The 14,088-nt window shown below is 42.5% G+C and overlaps 7 non-coding genes across 7 annotated transcripts; all 7 read left to right on the plus strand.

Annotated features, from left to right (window-relative positions):
• Positions 1-124: 124 nt before the first annotated feature.
• On the plus strand, positions 125-198 carry trnat-ugu (transfer RNA threonine (anticodon UGU)). The gene has a single exon. It is a non-coding gene; the product is annotated as a tRNA-Thr (tRNA).
• A 139-nt stretch (positions 199-337) lies between these two features.
• Positions 338-426, plus strand: trnar-ucu (transfer RNA arginine (anticodon UCU)). The gene is given in 2 exon segments: positions 338-374; positions 391-426. It is a non-coding gene; the product is annotated as a tRNA-Arg (tRNA).
• Positions 427-1,741: 1,315 nt separating this feature from the next.
• Positions 1,742-1,815, plus strand: trnat-cgu (transfer RNA threonine (anticodon CGU)). Its single transcript has one exon. It is a non-coding gene; the product is annotated as a tRNA-Thr (tRNA).
• An 830-nt stretch (positions 1,816-2,645) lies between these two features.
• Positions 2,646-2,719, plus strand: trnat-agu (transfer RNA threonine (anticodon AGU)). The gene has a single exon. It is a non-coding gene; the product is annotated as a tRNA-Thr (tRNA).
• Positions 2,720-2,858: 139 nt separating this feature from the next.
• On the plus strand, positions 2,859-2,947 carry trnar-ucu (transfer RNA arginine (anticodon UCU)). Its single transcript is given in 2 exon segments — positions 2,859-2,895; positions 2,912-2,947. It is a non-coding gene; the product is annotated as a tRNA-Arg (tRNA).
• Positions 2,948-4,235: 1,288 nt separating this feature from the next.
• On the plus strand, positions 4,236-4,324 carry trnar-ucu (transfer RNA arginine (anticodon UCU)). Its single transcript is given in 2 exon segments — positions 4,236-4,272; positions 4,289-4,324. It is a non-coding gene; the product is annotated as a tRNA-Arg (tRNA).
• A 524-nt stretch (positions 4,325-4,848) lies between these two features.
• trnat-agu (transfer RNA threonine (anticodon AGU)) lies at positions 4,849-4,922 on the plus strand. The gene has a single exon. It is a non-coding gene; the product is annotated as a tRNA-Thr (tRNA).
• Positions 4,923-14,088: the final 9,166 nt, after the last annotated feature.

Genomic DNA, 14,088 nt, shown 5'->3' on the forward strand with positions numbered 1-14,088 from the left:
GAATGCCCCCCGGGTTTTGGAAATAATCCCCTAACCTCTTTCATGATGTAATCAGCTATTTTCCTGACCTGCTACCTCTTTTAGACATTTTTCATGCCAACACATTGTAGAAGGTTCAGCAAGTGGCGCTGTGGCTTAGTTTGTCAAAGTGCCTGTCTTGTAAACAGGAGATCCTTGGTTCGAATCCCAGCAGTGCCTATGCCACAGGATGTGGGCACCGCTCACTTAATCTTTTACATATGTAAATCTTTGCCTGCTGAACAGTGTGCATCTGCACAAAATGTGGAAATCTAAGAAGTGATGTGCATGCAATAGCGTCTTAAAGTTTGTCTTTTGTGGCTCTGTGGCACAATGGATAGCGCATTGGACTTCTAGATTGTGAATGGAGATATTCAAAGGTTGTGGGTTCGAGTCCCACCAGAGTTGGCATACCCTCTTTTGCTCAGATGTCTTTGTGTTGGACAAGCATATGCTTAAAACTTGAATCCATAAACTACTTCAGAAGCATACCCTTCACGTTCTGCTTATTTCCCTCTTTGGACACACCCAACTCAGATCACAGAGTACTCTACTAATTAACTTAAGTCACCTATTTAAATAAGAATAGGTTGAAATCCACTGGTCTAGGCCAAAATCTGCAACAACCTATTGTTGGCCACCTACCTAGAAAAAAAAGAAGAAAAAAAAAACACGCTTTCCATTTCTCCAAGCTGAAACAGCATTTAGATGTATCGTAACTGGAGGTTCCCGAAACATTTGAGACACGAGTACTGAGAGTTTCGATCCAGAAATAAATGGCTTGAGATATTCCCTTGTCCCTCAACAGAAGCCTGCACACCTTTCAGGTTTTGGAAATAATCCTGTAACTTCAAATCAGCTATTCTCCTGACATGCTACCTCTTTTAGACTTTGTATACAAAAGCATCGAACCAGTGACAGTAACTTTTGTGTGGCTTAGTTGGTTAAAGCGCCTGTCTAGTAAACAGGAGATCCTGGGTTCGAATCCCAGCAGTGTCTTATCTGTGGCTTCTAAGAGTAGTCATTCAATCATCTCTGATGTGAAAGTCTTGGCAGGAAAGGCAATCTGGTCTTTTCGGTTGCAAATGAAGGTTTTAAAAAGTGTCCCGTTTTTTGGGTCCCACCAGAGTCACGAATGGTGTCCCTTTGCACAGACGTCTTTACCAGACTGACATTTGCTTAAAGCTGGGGTTTTCCAACTTTTTCAGAAGCCTACGCAGCACATTTTTCTTCTTTTCCTTATTGAGCACACCCAAGTCAGATCGTCCAGTACGTTACTTATCAATCAATTATTTGATTCACCTGTATTAAATGAGAGAGATAATAAAACAAATATATATATATGTGGTGCAGATGCGCTTCAAGAATGGTTTGTAAGTTCCTGGCTTAGGCCTGAAATCTGCTACTACCGATTGATATGGTCAAGCCTATGGATATTTGTACAAACAAAGTCTTTACATATATGAAGAATAATACATGGATATCTTTCTGGATTTTGCCCTTTCATATCAGAAGAAGGCTCAGGAAACATTTTAGGCATGACTATCGAGAGTGTAGAGCCAAAATTAAATGAGTTCAGACATTCCCTTGAGGCGTGAAAGGCCCTCGTGTTTTGGGAAACAATCCTCTTACCTCTAAGGGACCTCGTTCATGACGTGATCAGCTGTTTTCCTGATGTGGTACCTCTTTTAGACTTGTTTTACCAACAAATTTCACAGTATCTGGCGCTGTGGCTTAGCTGGTCAAAGCGCCTGTCTCGTAAACAGGAGATCCTGGGTCCAAATCCCAGCAGTGCCTTTGGCACAGGATATGGGAGTGCTTAACCTTTTCACATATGAAAGTCTTTGCATGACGAACTGTGTTTACCTGCACAAAACAGGAAAAACTAAGAAGTGCTGCGCATGCAACACTTCCCTGAAGTGTGTCATTTTATGGTACAATGGATAGAACTTTGGACTTCTAGGATGCGAATGGAGAAATTCCCTGGTTGTGAGTCCCACCAGAATAGTCAGTGGCCTCTTTTGCTCTGATGTCTCTGTGAGTCAGACATATGTTTAAAACTGGGGTCCACAAACTACTTCAGAAGCCTACCCTTCACATTCTGCTCATCTCCCTTATTGGAAACACCCACGTCAGATCATAGAGTACTCTACTAAGTAGCTCAATTAACCCTTTTGAAATAAGGTAAATAACGAAAATGTATAGCGTCTGGGAGGTTTCGAGAATGTTTTGAAAACCACTGGCTTAGGCCAGAATCTGCTACTTCCTATTGTTGAGATCCAGCCTCTGGATGTATTCAAAACAGTCTTTACAAATATGAATATATAATTCATGAAAAGCTTTCTGGATTTTGTCTTTCAGATCAGCTGAAAGCATAGCAGAGATTGCTTTCCATTTCTCCTAGCTGAGACAGAGTTTAGATGTATTGTAACTGGAGGTTCCAAAAACATTTCAGAAACACGTATTGAGAGTTTCAGATATTCCCTCTTTCTTCAACAGAGCCCTGAATGCCCCTCGGGTTTTGGAAATAATCCCCTAACCTCTTTCATGATGTAATCAGCTATTTTCCTGACCTGCTACCTCTTTTAGACTTTTTATAGCAACACATTGTAGAAGGTTCAGCAAGTGGCGCTGTGGCTTAGTTGGTCAAAGCGCCTGTCTAGTAAACAGGAGATCCTGGGTTCGAATCCCAGCAGTGCCTATGCCAGTGGATGTGGGCACCGCTCACTTAATCTTTTACATATGTAAATCTTTGCATGCTGAACAGTGTGCATCTGCACAAAATGTGGAAATCTAAGAAGTGATGTGTATGCAATAGCGTCTTAAAGCTTGTCTTTTGTGGCTCTGTGGCGCAATGGATAGCGCATTGGACTTCTAGATTGTGAATGGAGATATTCAAAGGTTGTGGGTTCGAGTCCCACCAGAGTCGTGCATACCCTCTTTTGCTCAGATGTCTTTGTGTTGGACAAGCATATGCTTAAAACTTGAATCCACAAACTACTTCAGAAGCATACCCTTCACGTTCTGCTTATTTCCCTTATTGGACACACCCAACTCAGATCACAGAGTACTCTACTAATTAACTTAAGTCACCTATTTAAATAAGAATAGGTTGAAATCCACTGGCCTAGGCCAAAATCTGCAACAACCTATTGTTGGCCACCTACCTAGAAAAAAAGAAGAAAAAAAAACACGCTTTCCATTTCTCCAAGCTGAAACAGCATTTAGATGTATCGTAACTAGAGGTTCCCGAAACATTTGAGACACGAGTACTGAGAGTTTCGATCCAGAAATAAATGGCTTGAGATATTCCCTTGTCCCTTGAAGGAATACAAGTTTATTAAAAGGTTTAATCTAACTTCTAATACTATCATATATAAACTGAGAAAGTTCTGTTTGTTGAAGTTAGCATTTCAGGTTAGGATGGTAAATGATATCAGCTGTGAAACAGTTTCCAGCAAGAGAATCTGGCAAATCCTGTTTTCTCCATTGTAAGTTAAATGAGTCTGATCACTGAGACTTTCTTTAATGGCTCTGGGATGGCTCTTGGAACCAGAGTTCCTGGCCACTATCAGCATTTGAATAGTTATCCTGATTCCATTGGATTGGTAATGCCCTCAGAGTAGGGTGTGTTCGTACTACATTTGCATGCTTTGTTTGAATTTGTCTCCACCTCCAGAAGTCCCTCCTCTTAAAATGCCTATAATATACCATGTAAAGTTACTTTAATTTAGACGATGTTGGAATGACTGCAGCTACCGACAAGCAATAAAGAACTTCTGCTTGGAAAACTTCCACCGTCTCCTGGTCTGAGCTTCTAACTTTTCTACAAAGAAAAAGTTCACAACACCCTTATCCCTCAACAGAAGCCTGCACACCTTTCAGGTTTTGGAAATAATCCTGTAACTTCAAAGGGACCTATTCATGATGTAATCAGCTATTCTCCTGACATGCTACCTCTTTTAGACTTTGTATACAAAAGCATCGAACCAGCGACAGTAACTGGCGCTGTTGCTTAGTTGGTCAAAGCGCCTGTCTAGTAAACAGGAGATCATGGATACGAATCCCAGCAGTGCCTATGCCACAGGATGTGGGCACCGCTCACTTAATCTTTTACATATGTAAATCTTTGCATGCTGAACAGTGTGCATCTGCACAAAATGAGGAAATCTAAGAAGTGATGTGCATGCAATAGCGTCTTAAAGCTTGTCTTTTGTGGCTCTGTGGCGCAATGGATAGCGCATTGGACTTCTAGATTGTGAAGGGAGGTATTCAAAGGTTGTGGGTTCGAGTCCCACCAGAGTCGTGCATACCCTCTATTGCTCAGATGTCTTTGTGTTGGACAGGCATATGCTTAAAACTTGAATCCACAAACTACTTCAGAAGCATACCCTTCACGTTCTGCTTATTTCCCTTATTGGACACACCCAACTCAGATCACAGAGTACTCTACTAATTAACTTAAGTCACCTATTTAAATAAGAATAGGTTGAAATCCACTGGCCTAGGCCAAAATCTGCAACAACCTATTGTTGGCCACCTACCTAGAAAAAAAGAAGAAAAAAAACACGCTTTCCATTTCTCCAAGCTGAAACAGCATTTAGATGTATCGTAACTGGAGGTTCCCGAAACATTTGAGACACGAGTACTGAGAGTTTCGATCCAGAAATAAATGGCTTGAGATATTCCCTTGTCCCTCAACAGAAGCCTGCACACCTTTCAGGTTTTGGAAATAATCCTGTAACTTCAAAGGGACCTATTCATGATGTAATCAGCTATTCTCTTCTTATAGACTTTGTATACAAAAGCATCGAACCAGTGACAGTAACTGGCGCTGTGGCTTAGTTGGTCAAAGCGCCTGTCTAGTAAACAGGAGATCCTGGGTTCGAATCCCAGCAGTGCCTAAATCTGTGGCTTCTAAGAGTAGTCATTTAACCTTCTCTGATGTGAAAGCTTAAAGCTTGTCTTTTGTGGCTCTGTGGCGCAATGGATAGCGCATTGGACTTCTAGATTGTGAATGGAGATATTCAAAGTTTGTGGGTTTGTCATATGGGTAATTAATAAATAAAAACGTATCGATACAAGGCCCCCACTCCAGAGCATTTTTTCACACACCGGCTTGTCTTGTGGATGTCTTGTGGATGCCATACCACCTTTGGAAGGTCAGGCTGTGCTGTCCTGTGTGTGGAGAATCAGGGTGTTCTGGTTAACCTCCACCAGCTGCATGGATGTTCCTCCCATCACCAAGCTGTTGCCCAGTACAAGCTGCCTTATCCTGCGATAGTCTTGCAGGATCAGAGACAATCTTGACAGGGCTCCCTTGCCTTTTCTTTTGGGGCTTGGGTGGACAGTGCAAAGTCTGATGAAGATGGTCTCCAGCAGACGGCAACAGTCAGGCCACTGAGCAGGTGCGCTGCTTGCACCCAGCACACATCTGGTGGTGCTCTCTACACCAGGGTGAGTGGGCTTCTTCGGGACCTTGAAGCGTCCACTCAGCAGTCTCTTTCGGCATCGACTGTCTTACACCACCCGTTCCTTGTCCCGGTCATCCAGGTTCTGCCAAAGAGCAATTATGGTGTTGGCTTCCTGGTTGGTCAGGCTGAGGGCTGTGTGGTCCCGGAGATCCACCAGATATTCTGCCAGCTGGTCCACATGTTGATAACCCGGGATATTTTGGTAGTCAACAGCCTATTAAAAAACACAAACATGCAATACAATTATTACATCACATCTGTCTAATGCATAATTCCATAACTGATTGTGTTATTTTCCTGTTTATCACCGTAAAGCACTGTATAGTACAAAGCAGAGAGAGCGCCATTCTTGACATTTTACAAAGCACCAAATAAATAAAGATGACTTGACTTGATGTGTATTTGCAGCTTACAAATGAATTTAGGCTGTACTTTTAAATGTAAAATATGTGGAAAGTCTGGATTTAAAGCACTGGATGTTAATTCATCATAATTATTCTAGTTAATTTGAAAGACATACAAAGGAGTAGTATTTACCGTCTCTTCTTCATCATCATCCTGACCAGCATCCTCTGGCTCTGAGGGGAGAGTTGAAACAGATGTTTCAGAGGGAACAGGTGTGACAGCAGTCCCTGAGGGTCCAGGTGATGAAGGAGACTGTGTGAGGACAAGTTTGGGGTCAGGGACCAGTGAAGGGGATGTGGAGCCCAGTACAGGTGTGGCACTGCTGGTGACCAGGGTGGAAGAACCCAGTGTCAGTGTGGAAGAGGGTGGTGACAGAACAGCCTCCGGATCTGCTATTGTGTGATCCTCGCTGATGTCACAGAAGCCCTCATCTTCATCTCGCTCCTCCACACTGAGGTCCTCAATGAGCTCTGCTGTCTGCTCAGAGTCAGGATTCATGTCCTGCAGTGCCTGACCAGTCTGCTGGAACAGATACTGCACTCCAATGAGCTCACCTGAAATAAAAACAATAAACAAACGGAAATTAAATAGAATGTTGTGTATCATATTTGATACATTAGGCTTTTGTAGTAGCTCATATAGTGTGAGAATATAGAGCTCATCGTCAAGGAGAAAAAAAACAAAATAGTTTTATTAAGAGGCCAAACACGTTTAATTATGGGGGCAAAACATGAAATGAAATGCAATACAATGATGATTGAGAGAAAAGTCTGATGATCATTTTGATATTTACATGTAACATGATTTTCTAATCAAGTGAACCCAAACTGCTTCAGTCTAGTAACTAGTCATTAAATATTACTAACAATATAAAAGTTATTCTTACAATTACTTTATAAAATCAGTAAAGGTTTTACAATGAAAAGAAACGTGAAGCACGAGCTGAAGGTGGACACTTTTACAATTATACTAAAAGACTATAATCAATCAGACGACAGAGGGCATGTTTCCTAAAAATTTTTGATCATGTTGATCATTTAGAGTCCTTTAGAAACTTGCATATCAATTATGATACAATCCACTCTATAGGGTTAAATCTGACATACAGACGGAGGTTACACAGAAATTGCAAGTTGATAAAATAAAAAATATATAAAACAATTCTCACCGGTGTAACATGCAGGGGGACAAAACGTGGGGACCACTTTCCTGCCAAACAGCTTTTCATAATTGCCGTTTACACAGTGAACAAGTTCTCCTGTGTAGCTGCGCAAAGCTGATGGCTCCGATGACAGGGAAGCAGCCTCCCGGTCCTGGTTCCACCGGTGTAGACCCTCCAGCAGATAAATCTGAAAGTTCAGACTGTTTGCACTGGTCCCTGTAAATAGACACAACAGTGTTTAGGAGGTGTTAAAGGAACACACAAAAACACTTAATGCTCTTTCTTTACACCTGCACAGTGTGTGTGACAAAGACAATACCTGGGATGAAACGGTTCAGGTGTAAATGAAAGGACTCGAGAGAAGTGGAGCCTCTGGCACATCTGTAGGTCTTCAGAAGCACACCTCCCTTGTTTAGGCTCCCTGTCTCTGTATAGAGCACAACACCAGGGGGGTCTTGAATGCATTTCACATGCTTCTTCTGGACATTCCAGATGTGCTCCATCCTTTCTCGGTCCAGGAGAGGAACACCCAGGGAGTCTTTGCCCTTGCTGCTCAGGAGCTCTGTAAGCAGCCGCTCAAGGAGAAGGATGGTAGTCTCCTCTCCACAGGTCCTCCTCCGGCAATGGAGTGCCAGCTCATTCCTGGTAAGATGCTTGTTGACATCTTCATCTGTCAGCGCAGGCCAACCCTGGGATATCAACAGCTCTCTCTTTGCTTTGCGAAGCATAGAAACATCAGCCGCATCCCACTCAAAAATGCACGCTGACAGCCGTGACATGAAGATGGGATACAGCTGATGGGCATCAGTTGTACACCCCATGGCAATCCTGCGCATAAAATGCCAGATGTCCAAGCGAATCATGAGATCAGGCCACCCTCTGAATCTGGTTTTCAGCTTGGTCTCACCCACATCAGTGCAGCAGCCACAGTCCACGTACAAAACAGCAGGTGGATCCACACTAGCCTGCTGGTACCTTTTCACCAGACCATCGACCATCATGTCCAGTCCTGCTCCTTCCTGTGCTGTCAGCACACTCATGAGCACCTGACCAAACTCATTGCCAACAGAGGTAAGCCAGAGTCCCGTTCCCCTTGCCGTCCCAGCCAGCTTCTTAGTGATCTGCAGTAGATGACAGGAAGCATGCAATGCAATGAAACATCACACCATGTAGAATAGGATACTCATGCTCTTATAATGATATAACAGTAAACACCATAAATTAACAAAAATCCCCTGCTAACCTTTTTAGTGGAATCCATCTTCAAGACTGAACCATACGTAGATGTTATCCTTGCATGGATTCATCCAGCCTTGTCAGGATGTCTTGGCTGTACACGTTGAGCAGCCACTTGCAGCTTGGGACCACTGTAGGCTCTGGGGGTTCCTGGAATTGTATTTGCAACACCCCGGGTCGTTTGAGGAAGTCCACATATTGGGTGGTGTACCGGGCCATACGCTGGAGCCACTCCTCACTGTGGTTCGCACGCAGCTGTTTGATGACACGGGACTGTTGCCTAGGCCACGCTCACGCAGGAGCCGAATGACTCTCATATCACAGGCATACCTTAGGAAAAGCTAAATCCACACATTCATATATTTTACACAACTGATTTGTAAAGTATTTGCAAACATATGTGATGATGGGCTATCAACTGGATGTGGAATTAAAGTGTACTTACTTCCGCGTGAGGATGACCCGAAATTCAGAGCGATTGCCCAGATCCAGCTGTTGCAGGACAGTCTGACTCCAGGACACATGCGAGGCTTTACACTTGGTACAGATGAGGGTTTCTGTGACCATGTTGTACATCCTATCGATGTCCAGAACCTGCCGTGCCCTTTTGTGCAGACCGCCTCCAGTCAGCTGATGCTGCCCGCAGGCAGAATTGGGACAGAGAGCCTTGATCTTCCAAAGCTTGTACGGCATCCACAGCAACAGAGCAAGACAAAAAAATCTGTCTGGAGCTGGAGCCTGGTTGTAAATAAGTGCTGGCTGTGGTGGGTAATACCAGAGCTGTAGGTTGTCTCGAAGCTCTGGTTTTCCCTTGGGCCCCATTTTAAAAAGCCTGCTGGCAATCCACCTGTGATCCTCTGGTGGCAAAGTGTCCGACCACAAACGATGCAGTCGAACTAGAGATGCATCTTGCAGTAATGCCCCCGAAGGAGTAGTCTGTGAATGAAAAAGACAAAACATTTAGTCTAGCAGGTCATTTATTTAATTACCGCTTTATCTATTCAAGACTACCCTCATATAAAATAGAAAATATTGGATGTCAAAAACGTACTTAAGGTTATAGAATAAAATGTATACATTTGTTCCAATAGTTTTCAGAATTGTGTCAGCTGCTAGCACTAATTTGTGTGACTACTGAGTTGTGACAGTTAATATGCAAATTCAATTATTTTGGACCAATAAAATTTGAAATTACTTACCGAGACAACATGCAATGAAATATAATATATGTTGCATATATAACAAGAGAAAGAAACAGTCATAACTGTCCAATAATTTTAACTAATCCTAGATGGAATTATACAATACTGTTTAAAGGTCTATGTTCAGTAAGATTCTTTTTGTTTTTGAAATATGATTAAAATACAGTCAAAAACAGTAATAGTGGGAAATAATATTGCAATTTAGGATCGCCGCTTATTTGAATCTGTTTTCAAAAGTATTTACAGTTTTTTTCAATCGCTAACAAGCGCTTACCCATACTTCAGATACTTTTTCCTAAACTCTTAACACAGACTCACACCAACAAAACACAATTGGCCAAATTGATAATTTTCTTCTCAAGAACACATTTTGTTACAGATTTTTATGATTGTTTACACACTAAAATAAAAATTTCCACACAATTTGCAAAATTCTACTCCAATGAGCAAAACCCCTCCGCAGATTTGCACAACATTACACACAATGTCTGCCTTACCCTTATAGCAAAACATTACACACGGTGATTTGTAAAACTCTACACACATTTTCACACCTTAGACACAGATAAGGATTGTGAGGTTACTTCCTTGTCATTACAAAGCCCCGGATTGCCATTGACCACACTAATGAATGAATTGGATATGCACATCCATCAGGCGTGGAAGCACACATGTGCTAATTTGAAAACGCATCACTCAGGAGTGCTATAAAAGGCAGCAGGTGAGTTCACCTGTCTTCAACAAAAATGGAAGGAGCTAGAAGAAGAAGAAGAAGAAGAAGAAGAAGAAGAAGAAGAAGAGTGAGAATAAGAGGGGGGGGGGCTCAAAGAGGAGATGAAGGAGGTAGAGGAAGAGGAGAAGGAGGTAGAGGAAGAGGTGAAGGAGGTAGATGAAGAGGAGAAGGAGGTAGAGGAAGAGGAGAAGGAGGTAGAGGAAGAGGTGAAGGAGGTAGAGGGACCATGGACTGACACCGATGGAAGCTGGACAAAGAGTTCAACCAAATCTCTGGTTGATACTGTAACTGAATAGTTACAGTATTCTTGTTGCTTTTACAGCAGTTTTTCTTCAGAGTCAAACTGTATGTACTTCATGCAGTAATTTTAATTTGTCTACAGATTTTATTTTTTTCATTGATTTCATTGTTGGTTGATTACTTTAACTGATTATGGTAAGAAATACTGTAAATAAATACTTGAAATATGAGTCTGCAGAAATCAGTGTTGTGCAGTGCTTGGTAAGTTTATAGTAGGCCTATTTGTGTACATTCTCCCTATATCTCAAACTAATCATGAAGAATGTTGTTTGTGTGTCACAATTTTTTTTTTCATCTAAATTATCCCTTACATAACAATGTCTGGCCAAAAATCTAGCACATGCTATTTCCTAAAAATAGTATTTTTACAAATGTGTTTTTTATTTATCACAACAGTGTGAAACTGGTTACAATAGTGTCTGATCATTGAGGACTGTGTTGGTTAAATGAAAACTAATAGCATTTTCACAAATATGTGTATATCTTTTGACTGAAGTGTGTATGTTTTGACAGAAGTGTGTCATTTTCCAAACAATCTAGAAATTATGCCAATTGAGTGTGGTGTTTGGATAATTGTGATTACATTTTGAAAAAAAGAACCCGGTTTTCAAAATTGCGTGTAAACAATTGAAAAAAACTGTAAATATATACTAACTCTTGTAAGGAACTCAGCTTTTTGGAAATATTAATAATCAATAATATCTTGTTATTATTAATTATAAATATTTGGGTCAGTTAATTGGATTAACTTGATGTGGCTGAATTAATATTACAATCAATTAATCAGTTCTTCCAACGAACTCTTTTGATTATTAATTTATTCTAAGAAAAGGGTATCTTCCATGGCCACCGAAGAATAATTATTTCTTCGCCTGTACTTGTACTTTGAGCCAGTAGCAAAAACCGTGATCGTAAAGTGACTTGTATTGCAAGCAAAACAGAACCAAATACATATTATGTACAAGTTTTATTAACTAAATATAGATATTTATATGAATATAAATAAACTAAACAACATACACACATGAATACATAAATAGGTTAGTGATAGGATGAAGTTGGAAACCGGAAGAGGGTCTATGAGAAGAACCATCAGAATTTCATTTTACACATTTCATTGAATTGAATACTTGCATTTGTAATGGGAACAATTCTTGAAGTTGTTGAAAATTGAAGTCGTTGATGGTTCCGGCAGTGTCAAGTGGAAGTTGGTTGAGCGTTCTCTTTCTCCAGGACCGCATGGCTGGTTTGGGCAAGGCCTGGGACTCTGTTGAGGCCACGCAGAGCACCCAGGAGAAGTGAGGAAGTCGGAAGGATGGGTGATTGGAGTCGTTGTTGGTTGGAGTCTTTGTTGGTTGGAGTCTTTGTTACAAAACTCCTGAGATTGTCCTTGGTTCTTTGTGAGAGAGTCTTCTCTCTTTTCCATGAGGCCGGATCTGGTTGGAATCGAGGCCTGCTGGGCCCTGGGGCCCCCGTGGAGGGGGAGGGGGCTCCCCAGTCTCACCAGAACAGTGTTGCGGCTGGATGAAAAACTAAGAGAGGCAGGTCACATGTGGACTGTCTCTAATAAGGCCTGGAGAAGATCCTCCCCTAAGGGTTGAACTCGACCAATCAGAAAGGGGACATGTCTGAGAGGGAAAGTGGCTCTTAGTTGATTTATGGATCTTTGTCCCTAGGAAGATTATACCTTCATTAATGCTAAAATAGCTATAACACATCCACACTGCATTCTAGAAGAAGGTGATGTACATCAAAGTGTGAGTCATTAAATGAGGATTAGTTAGGTAGGAGGCACTATACAGGTGAGGTTACATTGATCGTTAGTTTGTTGTATACCAGGATACATACCATAATATATACCTAATAGTACACGAGACAGTAAACCATTTACACTGTTTCTTTCACAGTTTTATGCATGTTCATTTATAGATCAGTTAGTCTATGATTAATGCAGCAAATTCTGTTTTAAAGAGGGTTTCTGTTTCATAGTCTCTCTCTTGAGTATGTGGCCCCATTCCTCGGAGGTCGTAAAATCTCCTTGTCATGCCCTGTAACATGACACTGTTTCTGCCCTTGTGTTTGTTCATTTGGGCTGTGTGAGGAGTTTCATAAACCTTTGTATATAATGAATAATTAGTATGTGTCTGATTGGTCCATACCCTACAGATCCCCCCTCTCGATCGTTGTTGTCCCCCCTCAAGGACAACCACGAGCGAAGTTGGAAGTGCAGAGAGATCGGACACAAAATTGTCATAGAAGGCTGGAAGGCCATGGTGGCCTCTGGTTGCTCGTGTCTTCTGGAGCGGTGGTCGTTCCACGGCTGGTGATGTGGACAGTAGCCAAGTCCAGGTCTCTGCAGCAGGTGTTGAGGCAGCAGGTGTTGGGACATTCTGAAGTTCATTAGTTTTGGGGCAGGTGTTTCCTTGTGGTTGCAGGAAGTGGTTAGGCCTCTATGTAGCATAGAGAGGTTTTCAAGCTGACATGGTGCTGGTGGCCGGAGGTCAGAAGGTGGTTGTTAGCCTCTCAGTCACGAGAGGTCTGAAGGATTGAAGTGTTGTTCTGTCCTTATGGTGGTGCCGACGCAAGCTTGCCTAAGCTGGGGTGGGCAAGGAGTCGGAAGCTTGTACCTTACAGGACTCCTCGGGTGAGTCCTGTGCAGGGAGCTATTTTGCGTGTGTCAGCGGCTCCAGTAACTCTGAGGCAGGTGCGTCCAGCTGTCCTTGCGGAGCCTCAGATTGACACCTGTGTGAAGGGTATGGAAGAGGATGCTGTCGTTGACAGCCGTGGTCTTCCTGTGGTGTTTGCAGGGTGCTGTCCTCCATGGCTTCTCCAAGGGGCTTGGCTGGTACCTGGGTTGTTGCCATGGTGACAGTTCTGTGCTGGTCCTGGGCATGCTCAGTCCAGCTGCATTGAATCTGGTTCGAACCTCAGTGTCTAGCTGGTCTGTAAGGCTTTGGGCACAGGTCCGCTCCTTGTGGGACGCTGTGATCTATTATGTGAGGTTGTTTACCTTCTGTTTTATACCCATAAGGTGGGGTAAGGAGATGAGAATCTTGATCACCCCGGTGTGGCTGTAACTCTGGCTTGGGGCATGGGTCGTTTGTCCTCTTCTCTCATGGTGCAGTTCCGTTGGCTCCGGTGCCGTCGGATGTCAGCAGCCATGGGTGGAACAGTGTTCCTCGCGATGGCTTGTCAGTCTTTTCGTTCTCCTAACCGGTTAAGGTCAGGTTAAGCAGAGGATCTGCAACATTTTGGCACACCTGTGGTGAGAGACTAATGCATGACCCTAGAAAGTTCAGAGCCACGGTTTAATGGGTTCGCTAGATATGTAGCATAAAGCTAGGTATTTCATGTGTAGCTAGCTAGTGAAGTGTGTATTGTATCCTTATCATCTTAGCTGTGAATGTTAGGAGGCTAAGACTTGTGTGGTTCCGAGAGTATTTCCTGGAAAGGGCATAGCCGAGATGAAATAAATGACTTAAGATGGTTCTTATGACTAAAATATTTCTCTGGACTTAACTGGTGGTTCACTACGGCTTGACGAAGTGAAGAATAGGA

This window comes from Siphateles boraxobius, unplaced genomic scaffold, assembly GCF_051911475.1.
Source record: "Siphateles boraxobius isolate OS27281-9 unplaced genomic scaffold, OSU_SipBor_1 6, whole genome shotgun sequence".
NCBI classification, from domain to species: domain Eukaryota; kingdom Metazoa; phylum Chordata; class Actinopteri; order Cypriniformes; family Leuciscidae; genus Siphateles; species Siphateles boraxobius.